The following is a 5,170-nucleotide window of genomic DNA, read 5'->3' as shown; positions in this document are numbered from 1 at the left end:
ACACTGCGCTCTCCGACACTGTACTCTGCACCACTCTACTCACTGCCCCTGCACTCTATGCCACTGCACCGCTCTACTCTATGCCACTCTACGCCACTGCTCTCTAATCTACTGTGCACAACTGCACTCTGGACCACTGCACTCTGGACCACTGCACTCTTCGCAACTGCACTTTACACCACTTCACTCTATACCTCTGTACTCTACTCTGCTCCACTCTACTCTGTGCCAATGCACTCTGCTTTACTATTGACCACTATGCTCTTGTTCACTGCACTCTACACCACTCCAGTCTAAGCCGCTTCTCTACTTTGCACCCTAAAGGGAGGCAGTCAAAGAAAAAGCACAAGTCCTTAACTATGCATTTACAATGCTAGCAAAATCCATCTGGGGCACAATCTTCAGCCAATGGCTGCAGTAATGAAGGCTAAATTGATACCTGTAGTCTCTTATGGGGCAGAAGTAATGAGTGGTGTAGAGGGCAACCTCCTTGACAAAATCATGATAACTACCGAGATCTACATTGCCTGTCCAAGTTAGACTGGAGTTCTCACTGGTGATAAAGCAGTCCCTCCCTAAGCCTGCGGCATTCCTTAAATGTTGCCACAAACTGTGGTCAGCTACCGAGGGTTCACTGGCTAACCTAGCCTCGTCTGAAATAAACCTTCAAAAGGGGAATGTTGAATATAAAAAGTACCCCGAAAGAAGCACTTTCAAGCTCGAATTGGGCAAGATATGGAACTCAAATACATCCAGTCAAATTTTCAGAAGAGCAGTAAATAAATCTATTAAGCTGCAAAGTTGGTTGGACCATAAAGATAAAGTGGCTAAGCTGTGACATGGGCGGCTGGTGCTGAAATCCTACAATTTCCAAAAAGAACTCCCCTCCTGGAAGCTGCTTACTCCCTGAAGATTAAACAGAAATTATTGACACTGAGACTTGGTGACATTCCAACTTTAGACTTCTTACCAAAGTGGAGGAAAGAAGGACAAAGAGGGGACCAGTAATACTGACTATGTCACCAGGCAGATGAAACCCTGCAGCAAGTCATCTGCACTTGCCCCGATCTAGGTCCTCTGCAAAGAAGCTTGCTGAAAAAGGAATTTAACGCATTAGGGATTAGGTCTTGTAGATCAGCATTAATTGAAGCGGGAGGGACCGCATGAGTCTTCAAACCCCTTGGTCTGGCCACACAGGACCGGGTCAAACTGGGTACCTGGCAACGAGGGAGGGTCTCCCCACCTGCATGTCAGCCGCCCGCCACCGGGTGGCCCAAGCCGTGCCAGCGGGCTGGCGAGTAGCCCACCCCACCCTTGCCCAGGTCGGAGGCGCCAGAAAGGAAGAGCCAGGTGGCTCCCCATCCTTCACGCCTCCCACCGAGAAGAACCCCGGTGCCCTGCAGGCTCTCGGCTCCTTCTCTTCCAGGCCGCCCTGCCACACGAGAAGGACCGCTCCTCGGTCACCCAAAACCGGTCGGACCGGGACTTGGGCGCGGGAGGGCCCAGGCTGCGGCAGGGCCTTCAAGGGGGTTGGTACCAGCCCAGGGAGGCACTGCCATTCTGTTTCCCCCCACCCCAGGGGTCATGCCGGGTGAGTGTGGGTTCTGTCTTGGGAGGGCCTACTGCTGACCCCTCCCAGGAAAGGGACAAGGGATGGGGCCGCCCCTGTCTCCGGTCCCTCACGCATCAGTCCGGTCCTCCCCGGTGGAAAAGGCCGCCGAAGGCCTGGTCCTCACCTATTCGCCCCATGCAGCCACGGACCGCTCCCCCAGCCGGGGCACGCCAGGGCAGGGCCGGGCCCTGTGCCTATGGTGTGCTTGCAGGAGGTGGCTCAGGACTTCGGGCTGGTGCCATCGGTCGCTTGGGCCCCTCCGCCGTTAATGATCCTTCTGCATGTTCACCTACAGAAACCTTGGTACGACATTACTTCCTCTAGATAGTCAAGTTTGATCGTCTTCTCGGCGCTCCACCAGGGCCATTGCCGACCCCGGCGAGGATGATCCGAGGACCTCACTAAACCATCCAATCGGTAGTAGCGACGGGCAGTGTGTACAAAGGGCAGGGACTTAATGAACACGAGCTTATGACCCACACTTACTGGGAATTCCTCCTTCATGGGAAATGATTGCAATCCCCAATCCCTATCACGAACGGGGTTCAGCGGGTTACCAGTACCTGTTGGCGAAGGGTAGACAAACGCTGATCCATTCAGTGTAGTGCGCGTGCAGCCCCGGACATCTAAGGGCATCACAGACCTGTTATTGCTCGATCGCGTGTAGCTGAACGCCACTTGTCCCTCTAAGAAGTTGGATGCTGACCGCTGGGGGTTGTGTAACTAGTTAGCCTGGATGAGTCTCGTTCGTTATCGGAATTAACCAGACAAATCGCTCCACCAAATAAGAACGGCCATGCACCACCACCCACAGAATCGAGAAACAGCTATCAATCTGTCAATCCTTTCCGTGTCCGGGCCAGGTGAGGTTTCTCTTGTTGAGTCAAATTAAGCCGCAGGCTCCACTCCTGGTGGTGCCCTTCCGTCAATTCCTTTAAGTTTCAGCTTTTCAACCATACTCCCCCTGGAACCCAAAGACTTTGGTTTCCTGGAAGCTGCTCGGTGGGTCATGGGAATAACGCCGCCGGATCGCTAGTCGGCATCGTTTATGGTCAGAACTATTTATTTATAAATCTGTTTATTGAGGTTTTTGAAAGGTGTACATCACATCATGAAACAGAATAATGTGCAGCAATATTTAAATTATGGCTATGTACTCAGACGGGCATACAATGAACTGTGAGGAATGGGTGTATCTCTTGGTTGCCTGTCACAGTGAAGGCCCCCACGACAGTGGCACCAACTATAGAGCCGTGTTTTGTCCTGAGGCCCTACCACATAAGGGGCGACCCCAAGGCGAGAGTTTTAATATTTCACCTATTCTCCCCTAGGATTTCTCCATAAACAAATAGCAAATTTTAATAAAAATAACAGGGACCAAACAGCTGAGCAGCTAACGCCCCATCAGAACAACAACAACGATAACAGCAGCAATGTCCGGCCATTGTCCAAGTATTGCTCACCCAATGTCCCGTAAGTCGTCCCCCCCCAGCCCCATACCTCCCACTCAGGTCGCTGCACAGACTGCGTCGCGTTTGCACTTATGCCTCGCCAATCTGACTTAGTCTTCGCTATCATATGCCATGACACTCTGCTGGACAGACCAACTCCATACCCCCGGGGCGGCGCCCTCATCATGTACCTGACAGGCCTCTGCAGCATCCTCCCCTAGGCGCATCATGGTCTGTAAGAGCGCCTCCCACTGGGCCGCAATGGGCGTCCTCCTGAGGCCTAGCGTTTCCTCCCTCCAGAGGGCCGTGCCCTGCGCCCTAGCCCAGACCAGAAAGGAACCGCGCCATGCCCTCGTGTGTGGTGGGGCAGCCATCTTCCAACGCTTGGTAAGAAGCCGTTTCGCCACCACAAACTCCAGGTCAATGAACCTAGAGGTAACCTTTGTGTAAGGTGTTCTGTGGAAAAGGTGTAATAGGTATGCTGGCCACTCAAGTGGGATATCACGACCTGTGCACTCGCAGAGCGCTTCCTGCACTGCCTGTCAGTATGTGCTCAGTACGGGACATCTCCACAACATATGGAGTAGGCCAACGTCCAGCTCCGCACAGCGGGGGCAGCATGCATCCGCAAGGTGAATGTATCTATTAATAGAGGCGGGCGTGAGATATGCTCTGTGTAAGATGAAGAATTGTATTTGGCGGAAGCGCATGTTCCTGGGGATTCTCTTCGGGCCCTGCAGCACCCTGTCCCACTCCTTGTCAGTCACGGGTCGAGCCAGATCCGCCTCCCACTTACCACGCAGCGGCGCCAAACTAAGTGCCGTATGCGTGCGTAAGGACGCCGCAAACCATTTAACCAGATGCCTCCCCGCCACATGACATGGAGATATTGTACCGTTAGATGTTGCTCTGGCTCCTCCCTTAGGGGTCCCCAACAGCCCGTGAGTGTCGCCACCAAAGCCCGGTGACGGAGAAAGTGGCCTGGAGCTAACCCCGTCTCCTCCGCCAGGGCGGCAAACGAAAGAAGTATCCCATCTCGATAGAGGTCCCCTAAGGTGTGTATGTCTGCAGCGCTCCAGTCTTCTAGTTCCGAAGCACTGAGCACCCCCTGCCCACAAGGGGAGCCTTCGAGCGGTATAGCCGGGGCATAGGGGGACCGGGTCTGGGTAAGATGGAGACACCAGCGATAGCATTTGTAGGCCACCACTAATAGAAGAGGCACAGGCCTTGATACCCTCCCGGTCGGGTGAAAGAGCTTAATGATGTCAGCCACTGAAAGGGGGGGCGCCGCAGTCGCGGTATCCTCACGACCTTTATCTGCCAGCCAACGGGCTATCCACTGTAGCTGCGCAGCCAGGTAGTAATGTTTGAAACACGGCATTGCAAGTCCCCCTTGGTCAGTGGGAAGGTACAGCTTGGGCAACGCGACTCTGTGACACGTGGCACCCCATAGGAAGTCCCGGAGGGACTGCACCAAACCTGCGAAGAAAGACGCCGGAACATAGACGGGCAGATTGGTGAAATCGTACAGGAGACGGGGTAAAATCACAATTTTTACTAATGCTATTCGGCCCGTGACCGAGAGAGGAAGCGTACCCCAGAACCTCATCTGAGGCCTGACTGCGGATACGGCTCTGCCCAAGTTGCCCTTCACAAGATCCTCTGGTTGACGGTATATATGGATACCCAGATAGCGGAAGGAATCCGGTCGCCATTATCGTTTATGGTCAGAACTATGACGGTATCTGATTGTCTTCGAACCTCCGACTTTCGTTCTTTTTTTTTTTTGTTTGAATATCTTTATTAGTACATTTTCCTGTATAATTTCCTGTTACAGCATGTCTATTGTCTAGCATCGACAAGCATCACTTTCCATATAACATTACTCCTCCGACTTTTGTTCTTGATTAATAAAAACATTCTTGGCAAATGCTTTCGCTTTGGTTCGTCTTGCGTCAGGACAAGAAGTTCACCTCTAGCGGCACAATACAAATGCCCCTGGCTGTCCCTCTTAATCATGGCCCCAGTTCCAAAAACCAACAAAATAGAACCGGAGTCCTATTCCATTATTCCTAGCTGAAGTATTCAGGCAACCGGCTTGCTTAGA

General features: G+C 52.7%; 1 pseudogene; it reads right to left on the bottom strand.

Annotated features, from left to right (window-relative positions):
• Positions 1 to 1,886: 1,886 nt before the first annotated feature.
• Positions 1,887 to 2,577, bottom strand: LOC146789886 (18S ribosomal RNA; annotated as a pseudogene; the record flags this gene model as incomplete).
• Positions 2,578 to 5,170: the final 2,593 nt, after the last annotated feature.

The sequence above is a fragment of the Triturus cristatus genome, chromosome 10, assembly GCF_964204655.1.
Source record: "Triturus cristatus chromosome 10, aTriCri1.1, whole genome shotgun sequence".
Classification (NCBI taxonomy): domain Eukaryota; kingdom Metazoa; phylum Chordata; class Amphibia; order Caudata; family Salamandridae; genus Triturus; species Triturus cristatus.
Note: the sequence above shows the minus strand (reverse complement) of the source record. Positions and strands in the feature narration are given on the sequence as shown.